Source organism: Hyperolius riggenbachi, chromosome 5 (genome assembly GCF_040937935.1).
Source record: "Hyperolius riggenbachi isolate aHypRig1 chromosome 5, aHypRig1.pri, whole genome shotgun sequence".
Taxonomy (NCBI): Eukaryota; Metazoa; Chordata; class Amphibia; order Anura; family Hyperoliidae; genus Hyperolius; species Hyperolius riggenbachi.
The window spans coordinates 306,717,356-306,731,929 of NC_090650.1; the positions used below are offsets into that span (position 1 = coordinate 306,717,356).

Sequence of the window (14,574 nt, forward strand, 5' to 3'; positions counted from 1 at the left end):
AGTTGAAAAAGAGAAGGATAACATTATATATAGCTGTCTTTCTATTGTAAAAAGATAAAAAATAGAGAAACACGTGGCTTCATTCTCATGGTTTAGGGTTGGTGGAAATCCAAGGCAATTTGGCACAGAAGTTAACAGGTTCCAGATGATTTCCTCCAAAGAAAGTGAAGTGAACGAGTAGCCCAGGGAGCTGTGATGAGAGTCCTGAAATCACAAGTGCTGATTATTGGCTGTGAGGAGTCACATTGCAGGTGACCTCTGAGAAGTCAGATTCTCATAAACCTGTGATATCTTTAGTTTGTATTTTCACCCAGAGGCTCTATCCAAGGCAAACAAATCACTAAAAATACATGTAACATATAGATTGTTACCTTCAACACAGTACCTTGTTACATTGTAAAAAGAAAGAAAAACAGCAGTGTAGGTTTTACTAACATTGTTTAGTCTAGGCTAAATTAGTTTGCTTTTATTTCAGTTCATGAGAGCACAGTAGCTCTCATTACAGACCTCCGCCATCATTCCGCCACCCAACGCAGAATTCTCCGCTCCCTAACTTTCCTCCTCTTCTGTTTATTGAAATTGGGTGAGCTGTGTAAATTAACTTACTTTTGTAGGATCAATGTATAAGGTAGGGAGTTTATACTATAAAGTCTATTATGCAGTAAGTCGTAATTAAGAAAGTGTGGATTTTAGGATATTGGTGTAAATCTGATTTATATTGTAATGTTGGTGGACTCAGTATGTAATGACATAGACAATATTGCATAATACAGTAAAACATAGCTTACATTCCACTTTACCGCACACTGCTGAAGCCACTATTGAATGTTTAGATACAGGTGTCCTCAAATATTTCTGGTCTTCCCTCAAATGATTCCCAGGAAGGACCACTGATCATAATGCCTTAAAGTGTATCCAAATCTCTAGCACAGTACACAATGTAAAGTCTTTATTCTACATATAGTTGCTGAAGATATCCGTTGCTCTGTGTTCTGTGGTTGCTTAGCCAGATTAAAGAGTTTAATAAGTTCTTAGTAGCAGCTGTGATTAGACTACAGGAGCTCTACTAAGGCAGCTTTCACCATGCATTAAATACTGAGGCTTAACCCTTTCAGTGTTCCCTGCCAAGTGAAACAAAGTTAAAATGTCAGGGTTTTTTTTTACTGTATATCCTCCATTAAAACTGTACAATTGTCCATTGTAAAATGCATTTTAAATTACTTTGTTTTTCCTGTGTCATAGCCACTCACTGTAGGTATGTAGGTATTAGTAATCTGACAGCTCTGAACCTCTTACTGACAGCTTTTGGACTATTCCATCTCCTCATGTAGGATTCTAAACACATATGTACACATGTATTTTAAATGCTACAGTTTTTCACAATTGCTGAATTGGAACATATATGAATGAAATATCTTATTTGACATTGTAAAAATGATATTTCCATCAACAAGACAAAGCTAAGTTATACTGCTTAAAAAACAAACAAAAAACTTTTAATCAAAGAAAATTAAACATATACTTCCATTTTTACTGTGTAGTAACACACTGCATAGTTTAAATCAAATAGGATTGACATGGGGTCTTTAAAATGAACCTGAAGTGAAATAAATATGTAGGATGCCATCTTTATTCTCTTATAAACAATGCCGGTTGCCTGACTTATGCACTGATGTTCTGTCTCTAATATTGTAAGTTAAATTGTCAGTTGTGTGATTGCAATCTCCTGCAGGCTTACATGGCGTGTGATCTTTATTTAAATAAAACTATGCTGTCCAGAATTAATAAAAGAAAAATAGCTTGCTGTGAATGCTACATGCTGCTGCAATTCTTAACCACAAATTCACATACCTCTCAGCAACCCTGAGAATGAATTGATATGACCCAGGTGAGGCTGGGAAATACAAAAAACTTCATAACACAGTTTATATGTAATCCAGTAAAGGTTTGCTGGATCACTCATCATATCCCCACTGGAAATGCCTTAGTAAGTCAGGCCTGTACGCCAATAGTCTGTCCTGTGAAATGGCTTGGATTGGGGCGGAAGCTGACATCATTCTAGCTCAGCTGGACAGCATGCTTTCTGGAGTAGTTATTTGGCTGCGTCACAGCTACCAAATGCAGCACATGCATCTGACATGTAGCTATTGTTTTGCTTTTCTGTTTTTTTTGTTTTCTTTTCTTTTGTAGAGGGAAGAGGTAGGGGATAAACCTACTACTTGACTTATATGGGATATTATAGGAGCACTATGGCAAAAATTGGTAAAATGTAGAATACATGTGCACACATATTTATAAGTACATGAGTACAGAGTAAAATGCACTAACAATTACTTTTCTCCTATTTGCTGTCACTTACAGTAGGCAGTAAAATCTAAAACATCTGATCTCCTCATGGGAGATTCTCAGCACTGTATTTTTTGTAATAGAAGGCACACTTTTTCTTCCTCAAAACTGGGGGGAAAAGTAGTTGCATTTGTTATTCAGAAGATAAAATAAAATGTTGTGTAAGGTGCACAGGGAAGCTCTTACCTGATCCTGCCGCCGTGCTCCTCCCCCCTCTCACTCCGATCCTGCTCATAGATGCATTCCCTTTCTCCTCCTGCAGCTGCAGATTTACTGGTACACTATGGCCACCTGCCACTATACAGCTCCGGGTCCACCGTTGCTCATGGCAACCGTACTTCCTTATTACTGGTTCTGCCATGAATGACCCTGGCACATGTGCCCTGATGGGGTTACAGTAACAGAACCAGTAATATGGGAGTATGGAGGCCATGAGGAATGTAGGATCTGGAGCTGTACAGCAACAGGCAGCCGCAGGGTACTGCTATATCTGTAGGAGGAGTAGAGGAGTGCATCTGTCAGCAGGTCCAGAGTGCGGGGGAGAGGAGCACGGCGGCAGGATCAGGTGAGGTCAGAGAGTACTGAAGTGTTAGTGTAGTGTAGTGTTAGTGCATTACAGTGTAATGTAGTGTTTGTGTAGTGCGGTGCAGTATAGTTCAGTGTAACTGGTGGGTGCAGTAGGGATTAGTGTAGTGTAGTGCAGTGCAGTGTAGTGTACCTTAGCTGGTGGGGCAGCAGGGGTTAGTGTAGTGAAGCGCAGTATAGCTGGTGAAGGCCGCAGGTGTTAGTGTAGTATAGTTGGGCAGTGTAGCTTAGAGTAACTTAGAGACAGCTCGAGAGGAAAAAGTCCTGTACTATAGACGCACCAAATTTAGTTTTTTTCCACCTGTTTTTTTTACCGAAACATAGTTCTTTGTATTCCCTTTGTTCTTTTCAAAAGCACTATGAAAGCATCTATCCAAAGGTGTTGCTCAGCTTCCCTAGTATCTTGTACACTGTTTAGTAAGTGCTTTTAAAAAATAAAGAAAACCCTGAGTATCCCCCACGAGGAGATGAGCTAGTCGAAAACCTGTCAGATTTTTACAACCTACTGTAAGTGGTGTAGGCAACATTAAAAAAATATATATATATATATATGTATATATATATGCATACACAGTGCATATCACACTGGAACAGATGTTCACTTTATTCATATGCATAGACATACAGGTGTGTTCAAATTTATTCAACCCCCACTGAAATTGAGTGTTTTGGCCAGTTTGACAGTCCACAGAACACTACCACAAAAGTTTTGGGATAGTGTTCTGTGGACTGATGAAACAAAATTAGAACTGTTTGGGCCCATGGATCAACGCTATGTTTGGAGGAGGAAGAACAAGGCCTATGAAGAAAAGAACACCTTGTATACTGTGAAGCATGGCGGGGGGTCAATCATGCTTTGGGGCTGTTTTGCTTCTGCAGGTACAGGGGAGCTTCAGCGTGTGCAAGGTACCATGAATTCTCTTCAGTACCAGGAGATATTGGATGAAAATGTGAGTCAGTCCGTCACAAACCTGAGGCTTGGGAGACGTTGGACTTTTTCAAGAGGACAATGATCCCAAGCATACCTCCAAGTCCACTAGAGCATGGTTGCAGATTAAAGGCTGGAATATTTTGGAGTGGCCATCGCTGTCACCAGACTTAAATCCGATTGAGAACCTCTGGTGGGACTTAAAGAAAGCCATTGCAGCGCGCAAGCCTAAGAATGTGACTGAACTGAAGGCTTTTGCCCATGAAGAATGGGCTAAGATACCCGTAGATCGCTGCACGACACTTGTGTTAAGCTATGCTTCACGTTTATAAAGCGGTTATAACTGGAAAAGGATGTTGTACTAAGTACTAAGAATTAATGTCACTTGGGGGTTGAATAAAAATGATAATGATGTGAGCACAGAAAAGACATTTGTGGTTATATCATTATAAATTTTATGTTATATTTGTATGACTTACAAGTGCCTCTTTGATTTAATTGTAAACAAGATGAATGAAATGATCAAAATCAATGTCAAACTGGCCAAAACACTCAATTTCAGTGGGGGTTGAATAATTTTGAACACAACTGTATATTTAAAATTTTTCATTTCGGGATAGTGGTCTATTAATACCTAGGTTCTCAATGTGTGTTACGCGAACCCCAAGAAGTACTTATGATGAGTGCAGGGGGTACTTGGGTATGATATAGTTAAGTATAACAAATTAGATTTTCTAGAAAATGATAAGTCCTATATCAACAACACAAAATTAGTGTTTTAATTTATTGAAAGCAATAGGAAATGCATACAAACATTTTAGAAACAATTACCTTGTACTACTATTAAATATATCTGTGTCAAGGTTTACTTGAGATACTCTTCACCATATCAGAGGGCACTTTGTAAGCAAAGACTTTTAAAAGGGGTACATGTCAATAAAATGTTAAAGCGTACCTGTAACTTTAAAAACGTCTCCTGGGGGGTACTTACCTCGGTAGGGTGAAGCCTCTGGATCCTATCGAGGATTCCCCCGCCCACCTACATCACGTGGTGGCAGCGCTAACGGTCCCCGAATGGCGGCCAAGTAAATATTTACCTTCCCGGGTCCAGTGCAGGCTCTGCAGGCTCTGTAACGTAACGTCTCTCGGCTCGGGGTCAGGCGGAAATAGACGATCCCAATCGCCTCTGCTCTACTGCGCAGGCACAAAGTAAAGCGGACCCGATCAGGATCGGCTATTTCCGCCTTACCCCAAGTGGAGAGTCGCTACTGTGCTGGAGCCGGGGAAGGTAAATATTGCAGGCACTACTGCGCTCAGGGGGCCAGTGCTGCCACTGTGGGACAGAGGAGGATGAGGAAAGTCTCAATAGGATCCAGAGGCTTCCTCCTCCCGAGGTAAGTACCCCCAGTTCTGCACCTGCGCAGTATGCTGCGGACAATGTGGACTTGATTGACAGTAGCGCTTCACGCAGGTGCAGTAAGGATGACCTTGAGGTCTGCCATACACCGGCTGGGACCCCGGGCCGGGGGCTGCGAGTGGAGTGCTGCATGGGACATGTCGGTTGCAAGGGGCTGTAGGAAGCCCCCGCTAAGTATATCGTGGGAAACACAATTTGCTTTATGTTTCCTTTAAGTCACATGATCAGCTGATGCCTCCATTGGCTTTATAAACACTAGGTGAATTGCCTATGTTTTAGTAGAACTGATATCTCTGAGTGGTGTGTGGTTGCTGCCAGCATATATTATATTGTACTGTAGCAAAATGTGTGCAGACATATAACTGTTCATTTCCTATATAAATACAATCCTTTGTTCCTCCATGTCTTGTTTTTCTGTCCTCACATTCCCTTTTGCAGCTATGCTTTGTTGAGGTCACAGCAAGATCAATAGCATATTTATGTGGCTGCATTAAAGGTGAACAGCCTGCAGGAATTGGCAGGTTGGTCAGACTGTAGTGAGTGGTATAAGTCCATTTTTCTTCCTCTAAGATATTAGACACTACAGCTTTCCAACTGATAAATTTGGCTTAAACAAAAATGTATTCGTGTGTGATTATGAAAAGTATTTTGGTACTATTTTTGCATTGCATGACGAGTCTTTTTTTCCCTGGAAATAAATGACAAGGTGACGCAACCCGTTATCACGCTCAAGATCAATGCAAGAATTCATGACCGTTGTTATACAGGATATCAGACACCTGCAGACATTAGCAGGAATGCTCAGGGGGCGGGGCAGTGTTTACAGGCATGGCTGTTCTGAGTATAGGTGATCAGATGATAATTTCCTCATTGATTTACCAATATTGCAGTATTGGTGACACTACATTTTCCAGATGTATGTATTGGTATTAATTAGTTGTTATACAGTATGTACATTATCATGAAATTATTGTTCTAGTTTATAAAGACTGGAGGAATGTCAGCCTCGGATGGAATGTGTAAAGATCCAGCATGTCTGAAAATTAGAAAGATAACCAGTAGAATAGTGGAAACATACCTATATTTATAGCAAATAATATTGAAATCAACATAAAAAGGAGATTAAAGTCTAGTACATACTTTCAATTATGATTGGCCAATCACTGAGCAATTTAACCACTTCCATATAGTATGAGAGTCATCAGATATTGAATACTATGAAAAGATTGTGCAGGTAAACCCTCATACTACACAGAGGTGGTCAAATTGGTCAGTGATTGGACAATCATAATTGAAAGTGTGTACCAAGTTTTAATCGTGAGACACACATACAATTTTGATTGGCAAATTTTACCAATTCCATATAGTGTGAAAGCTTGCCTACACAATCTGTTCATACTATTCAAAATATGTTGCGGCCCCCTCCCTCATGCTACACGGAGTTGAAAAAAATGGCCAGGGAATGGCCAATCGACATTGGGAGTGTTTACCAGACATTAGATTGAAAGGACTGTGAAATTAATGGAGTCCTATTTGCTCACAGTACTGCACCAGCATCTCCTAGGCTAATTTCTGCAGGCCTAACAGTAAACCAATGTTAAAAACAGATTCAGGCACTTATACCGGGTAATATATATATATATATATGTTTGAATTCAACTTTAAATCTAATGTTCCAATTTTGATTAGTCAATGACTGTCCAATTTATCCACCTCCATGTAGTATGAGAGTTTAATTACACAATCTGTTCATAATATTTAAAGTGTATTGGCCCTCATACTACCTGAAGGTAGTAAAATTGGCCAATCAAAATTGCATGTGTGTATGCTCCTTAAATCCATATGTTGGCAAGCTATACTAGGCAGGGGTGATTGATTAATAAATAATAGTGGTGAAGAAGAGCTCTTCAGTAAATATTCATTGGTGCACGTAGAGTGAATCATTGGTGAATATTTGGAGAGTCCAGTAGCAGGGTGATATGGGCTCAGTTTATGGCAATGGATAGTTTGGAAGAGTTTGTACCAATTTATCTGCATCGCATATTTTTTTTTTTTTTTTACACCACTCAAATGGAATGTGGGGTGACTGCAGGCCAGTTATGGAAAATTGAAATTAGGAGCAATCAATTAATTGCTCTCATTTAACTAACAACTGTGATCATTGTATTAAGCAGGAGAGCTTCAAAACTTAGATCAGATCAAATAAATATTTTTGAAACCGTTAAATGATTATTATCCTTTCTGCAAAGATTTTAAAATCAATAGTTTAAGAAGATGGCATTAAAGTCTTCATGTGTGTGACCAGTCTGTATGTTTGTTCAGCAAAAGTGAACACACTTTGCCAACTTGAGGGTTTGGAGCTCTTTGTATAATGTGAAAAAGGTGGACGCACCGCTACTCTTGTGATGGTAACATGTTAGCTGAGCGTTTTTGTGGCTGTTCTGGGATAAGTCCCAAATAAACTGTTGGTACAACTTTGAAGCGGACCAAATTTTCTTTTTTCTTCTTTGTATAATGTGTTATTTAAAGTGGCCGAGGCGACGTGATAAGATAAACAGGTGCCTGTACAGTGCAAAACATATTAATCACCAGGCTGTTTTACTTGTTTTATTTTGCTGCCTGAGAGTTAATTTTTAGCCAAGTGACAGTTTCTGTGTTGTTGGTACCTTGTCAGGAATATAGTAAACATTACTGATAAGCATTTTACAGCCACAAAAGTTTTCCTGGCAGAATACAACTTCTGAGAGCAGAGGGAGATAGTTCATGTATTTTGATTTAGGGACACTTAATAGGCTGCCATTGAGCAGCGACAACAAAACATTAATTTTACTTTGTAAATGTTTAAATACAAAATAAAACCATGGTATATCTAAAAAAAAGGATTTTTGGGGGAGTTAGAGGATAAATAGAGTTGTTTATCTCATCAGTTTAATTTCACCTTGGGTTCACTTTAAATGAGATTTACAATGTGTCACTTTGCAGATTTAAAAATAGGACCCTATTATAGTGTTGATATAATATACAGTACATTTTGCAGCTTTACAACCTATCAATGAACAGGTACCTTGGTGTTATAAAGCAAGTACAGGAGGACTGACATAACCAAGGCCTCTCTAGAGGTGTACCACAGCCATTTCATGTACCGCATTGTGCTGAGGCCGCTCTTTCAGCAGGTTTATTGCAGTACGGCTGTGTCAGTTAGCACCTCATTTCTATAAAGGAGATGTCATCAAGCGTCATAAATCAGATACCGTCCAAGGCGGAACATCTTTTAAGCTGTGTACATTCTACACTTTATTTCTATGATCCCATAGAACAGCGGGAAGCATTTTAGTTGCTCAGCCAGCTGTGAATAGCTTTATTGACTTGGATGTTAGGAAAAGTTGTCTTTATTTGTTCTGCTGTATTTCTCCAGCTATGTCAGCAGAAGTGCTTAGAGCTTCACAATATTTTTTTCTAATGTCAGTTTTGATTGCTTGGAGTTTGCTCATAACTAGACAGCCAGAAGGTTTGCTGATATTTATTCTACGCAATTTTCATTTGTTAATTTGATTTGCACTTATTTGGATCAAGAGCAGATGGTGTGTTGCTGGTTGATGTGCAGCTTATGTGCTGTGTTTTGTCACTTTAATTTTACCTAAATGCTTCAGCTGATTGTACTGCTAGATAACTTCACAGAAACACTCTACCGGATGTTGGCAATCTACATCTGCCCACTGTTATCTAGGATGTTTAGGTTATTGTGGCTTTCCATTGGCAACATTCAGAACGATCGCTCATAAAGTGAAGCACAAAGTACAAAGTGCTGGACCTAGGTAGACCAATCAGAACTCTCAATTTGCTGCTTTGACATCAGAGGAATGAATTCCTATTGGTAGCAGATAGATTTTGATGAATCTCGTTCATTGAGAACAGGAGCTGTGAATCAGCAGGGATTTATCCATTTTAATCAACACCCAGTTTATTATTTGCCAGTTTGCAGTGTTGATTGGCCTGCAGCTTCTTTATTTTCTTGTTTGGTGGAGATCTACCTATTGAGAACATTTTCCACTTCATATTAGTCTTAGGAATTCACTGTCCTAATTGGCCAGAAATATCGGTCAGCTGGCACTGCTTAAGCCATTGTGGAGTGGCTAAGTTCAGCATGGAATAGGCAGACCCACTGGGTCTACATGAAAAGGGCGCCGGTAAAAAAGGGCGCCTGGTGGAGCCCATATATATACTAACTTCGGCTACAAAAAAGGCGCCTGGTGTAGCCCATATAAACTTCGGCTACAAAAAAGACGCTTGGTGTAGCCCATATAAAAACTTCGGCTACAAAAAAAAAGGCGCCTGGTGTAGCCCATATAAAAACTTCGGCTAGAAAAAAACTCCGGGATGTGTTAATTACTATTCCCCCTCCAGGCCGCCATGGATAGTGGGGGAATGAAATAATTCGGCTTCCAGCGCTTGTAGCCCATATAAAAACTTAGGCTACAAAAAAAAGGCAATAATATGGGCTACAGAGGGGCACCATACTGTAGCCGAAAAAAATACGGGCTACAAAGGGGAGCCCGCTTGTAGCCGAAAACCTTGTAGCCGAAAAAATATGGGCTACAAAGGGGAGCCCGCTTGTAGCCTATATCAAAACTCGGGCGCCCTTTTCTACACCTTGTAGCCCATATTTCCAGAAATAACATTGATATCTATGGCGGCGCCCTTTTCATACAGGCAGCTCGGGCGCCCTTTTCAACCGATCCCGACCCACTACCCAATCATTGCTGAGACTTCCTTCCAATCTCTTGTATTCTCATTTATTTTTTCCTTTTTTAATTACTACATGTATTCACAACTCTGTTGCAACAGAATCCACCCACCATGCAGGCTCCCCTCCACACCAGTGATTTAAAGGACCTCGTGAAAATCTTAAAATTGAAAATACAAGTTAACATATACAAATAAGAAGTACAATTCTTCCGGAGTTAAATGAGCCATAAATTACCTTTCTCCTATGTTGATGTCACTTACAGTAAGTAGTAGAAATCTCACACTATTTTCTCATAGGGAGTTCTTAGGGTTTTCTTTATTTTTAAAAGCACTTCGTGAATGGCAGTTGCTCTGTCCAACTGCCAAAAAAGTGTACGGTGAGCAGGGAGGGTATGCAGCATCATTGTATAAACCTTTTTCAGGGAATGTCTTTATAAAGAATAAAGGTAATGCTGAGAATCCCCCATAAAGAGATGGACTAACCCAAAACCTGTCAGATTTCTACTACCTACTGTAAGTGACAGCAACATAGGAGAAAGGTCATTTATGGCTCATTTTACTCTGGAAGAAATGTACTTCTTATTCGTATGTGTTTTAAATTTTAAGATTTTTGCAACAGTTCCTCTTTAACTATTTTGCCTTTTAGACGTAGCTGCTAAGTCCAAAAGGCTGCTAGTGTGCTGCTGCGCACTCCCGCGCGTTCCCGTGCCACCGCCCATCAGGCCAAAGATCAATGAATGAGAACACAGTTCCCATTTATTGATCTAAGTCCCCGTTAGAAAGACAGATGGCTTCTTTCAGAAGTTTCCTGTCCTCCCTTCACTTCCTGTAAGTGAGAGTGCTCACTTACAGGACAAAAAAAATTGACTGTGCCCATCTTGTGGCCAAATAATAATTCCTGTTAAAATGCTTTTATAAAAAATCATTCTTAGCAAAATGTACCACCCAAAAAAGCCTAATTAGTGGTAGAAAAAACCAAGATATAGATTAATTCATTGTGATAAGAAGTGATAAAGTTATTGGCGAATGAAAGGGGAGGGGGAATTGCTCGGATGCATAAGGTGAAAATGACTGAAGGCTGAAGTGGTTAAAGAAAACAAAGTGAAGCTGAAATGTAATGGCTTTTTATGGTGAACTGGCAAAACTGCAGATAGAATTTACCCTATAAGCAATAGCCTGTAGCTGTAAAAACATATAATTGAGATATTATGGAGCATTGTTGGAGAGCTGATTATGTTTATTAATGGCATATTCTAGTTTGCTGGGGGAACTCAGATGCTTTGGGACAATGGAGAACAATTTCATGTCACCTATGCCATCACACAGTGACCACAGGTTCAGAGTGTCAGGAGTCACATGATAGTCTTCTGTGATTTTGCCAGATGGACAAACAGCTTTATCAAATAGGGGAAATTACCCTAGTCAGTTGGTTCATTGTGAGTTTTGTTTAGGACATGCGTTGGCCAGCTGTGGAACACACCATCAGGTACACATTTAAACTTTGCCCATGTATGCAAGGTAGATTTGTAAATAATGTGGGTCATTAAGGACTGTGACAAAGAACTACATTCCTGCTTCCTAGCCCCCATGTGTATTCGATCTGCCAACTTTTCCATCCAGAGCAAGCGCTCCCTGCAATGCATGCTAGGAGATGTAGTCCTTTAATGTGTTGCGATGTTTATCTACCAGCCAAGAGATGTACTTACATTGAAGGACTACATTTCCCAGCATACATTGTGGTGGCCGGTAATGTGCAACACTGCCACAGGAGCTTGAAACTGCTATAGCTGCTGTAGATGGAGAATATGGCAGCGCACACAGACAGGCTAAGTAATCCTAATCACCTCCCCCCAACCAACGGTCCACACCATTTTAAAAAGGTCCATTAGGGGATGTTTATTTTATAAAATTGGTGCTGAGATCCCTTTGATCTCCAATTTCTCACAACACACATATTCAGGTTTACTATTCCATGCATATATGTATGTGTAGCATATGTACTGTATATATAGCTCTTCCTTTCAGTTTAACAGGAATACACTTCATCTGAATATTTACTTGATTAGAGAGTTTAGAATGGGTGAATTATAAAATAGGCATTTGGTTTGATTTATCCATATACTGGGTAATGAAGGAGATTATCCTCCATCCTCCCAGCATTATGTTTCTCTGGATAATAATACCGATGCCTCAGTATATCATATAAAGATCAAAGATACAATGGAAAATACTGTTCATGAGTAAATAATGTCCATTCAAAAGCTGAATGTGTTATAACAGTAACCATTTAATCCGACTCTAAATATTGACCTAAAGTTACCCCAGGACCTTTCATCAGCTATAATTAATTTCTCTTGGGAAAAAAAATGAGAAACTCTCTGGCAACAACAAAAACACACCATTCATCGAACCCTCAGAAGACGACAAGACTAATCAATTTAGTCTAAAGCAAACAGTCATGACTTGTATCAGATGTCTCCTGTTGTGTTTTCAAGTGAATCCATGCTGAAAACCATCGAAGGAAAAGTTATCATTTCTAAAGTATTTATATTTAATCCTTTAACTAGGTGTATTGTATTTATGCTCTGATTTCTAGGTTATGGCTGCTGATTTTAGTGAACCATTACATTTTCACACTTTCTGGTGTACGCTGCAAAATGTCCACAGAACACACTGAACAGCCTTGATGACATAAATCCTCCCCCTGTTCGCTTCGATCACTAAGGGCTCGTTCTCACTTGAGTGGCAATCGGGCGATTCCTGCTTAAGGCAAACCGCTAGCACATGTAACATTATGGCAGTGTTCTCACTGCCGCGTTTGCGGTAAGCGTTAACCGCAAACATGTTACATGCAGCGGTTTGCCGGCAATTCAAGTTTAGCGATCGCGATTAGCATGCATAGCACCGTTAATCGCAATCGCTCCCAAAATGCTACAGTGTCCAGTGATTTTTTCTGCGTTAATCGCGGAAATATCACTCCCGCAAAACACTAGCGGTAATCGCCGGCGTTTTGCAGCTTTAAGTGTGAACGGAGCCTAAAGGCAATCATTGGTAGCTAACTTTTTTTTTCTGTTTGCTGATGGAGAATGTAGCTTATCTGTTATCGTTAAACATATAATGGGCGGAAATCAAGAACCACATCTTTCTGTCTGCCTTTTTGTGAGTATGAGGTATATTTAGTAGACTGTGTTAAGCAGAATAATGCATGTAAAGTCTTAGTAGAGCGTAATGCAAAACATTACATATAAAGCATTACCCCTCTACTCATTGTACATAAGACATTTTACACGTTATACTGCTTAAATGGAACCAGAGGTGAAAGACATATGGAGGCTGCCATATTTATTTCCTTTTACCGATTCAGCAGTCAATTTATTCAGAGGCTTGCAAGTGCTCCAGGCCAATTTATTTTAGCACATTTTTTTACTTTGTGTTTGTTACATTTCCTTGCTTCTACCGATTCAGCAGTCAATTTATTCAGAGGCTTGCAAGTGCTCCAGGCCAATTTATTTTAGCACATTTTTTTACTTTGTGTTTGTTACATTTTCTTGCTTCTAAATAGTACTGCTGAAATTTGTATTTATGGCCACTAGTCACTAGGGGCAGTGTGAGGCAATAACAGAGTACTTCTGCTTTCAGTTTCTATATTTTCTGTCAGTAGAGAGAGATCAAAGCATTTCAAGAACTTACAGCACAACGGGTACTGCTGACTGAGGTCAAAACCAGTGCACTTATCTCAAACCAGAATACTCTACTCAGTTTTTCTGAATGAGTAGCCTATTTCACATCTACTATCAGTGACCTCTAGTGGACAGATAGGAATTATATTGCTAAAGCTTCTGGTTGCTGCAGATCCCAGGGTGGGAACCTCAAATGCTTTACAAAAGGAAAAATAAACTAAAACTAATAAATGTTTCTGATGGTGTCTCACTCTGGGAATGTGAACATTTGTTTTTCACTTTGTCTATTGCAATATATGTATGTTGATTCTTTTTTTATTTTTTTATTTAAAGTGGACCCAAACCAAACATTTTTTTAATTAAAAATATTTAGTTGCACCACTCTGACACATACAAAGATAAATAAACACTCCTTCAAACCTATGATCATTTCAGTGCATGCTTTTCACCCTTCTCTTTTCATAGCTAGGGTTATACTGGGTGCATCCATTAGCAATTCCTCCATTGCAGGACACCATCTACTCCACCAGTTTGCCGGAAAAATCCCGGCAATTTGAAAGGAAGGGGAGGGGTTCCTTCAATAAATGTAAAATATTTTATATTTGTCATCATGCAGCTGAAAAAAGGCTGCTATTTATTATTATAATTTAGAAAATAGATTTTATTTCTGAAATCTTGTATTTTTAATTTGGGTCCACTTTAATGAATAGTTGTCTGTAATGGCAGGCTTGTCAAAGAAAATAAGTTACAGAGACATTTGGGCTTGTGGTCTCCTAAGTGGCTTTACTCCTGAAGCAGCTAGTGTTGATAGCATTAGGAAGGTTATGCACACTTTCAAATAAGATTGGCAAATCACTGACCAATTTTACCAC

General features: G+C 39.4%; 1 protein-coding gene across 10 annotated transcripts in view; it reads left to right on the forward strand.

Annotated features, from left to right (window-relative positions):
* PIEZO2 (piezo type mechanosensitive ion channel component 2) overlaps window positions 1-14,574 on the forward strand; it is a 474,955-nt gene that overhangs the window by 127,231 nt on the left and 333,150 nt on the right. Inside the window, exon 1 of one of the 10 annotated variants that reach the window (XM_068237156.1) lies at window positions 2,836-2,911. The exons of 8 other annotated variants lie outside the window; for them this stretch is intronic. The gene's annotated coding sequence lies outside the window, so the exon portion shown is untranslated. Of the gene's footprint in view, window positions 1-2,835; window positions 2,912-11,829; window positions 11,903-14,574 lie in introns of those variants that run through there. One more of the 10 variants, XM_068237157.1, reaches the window with a different exon arrangement.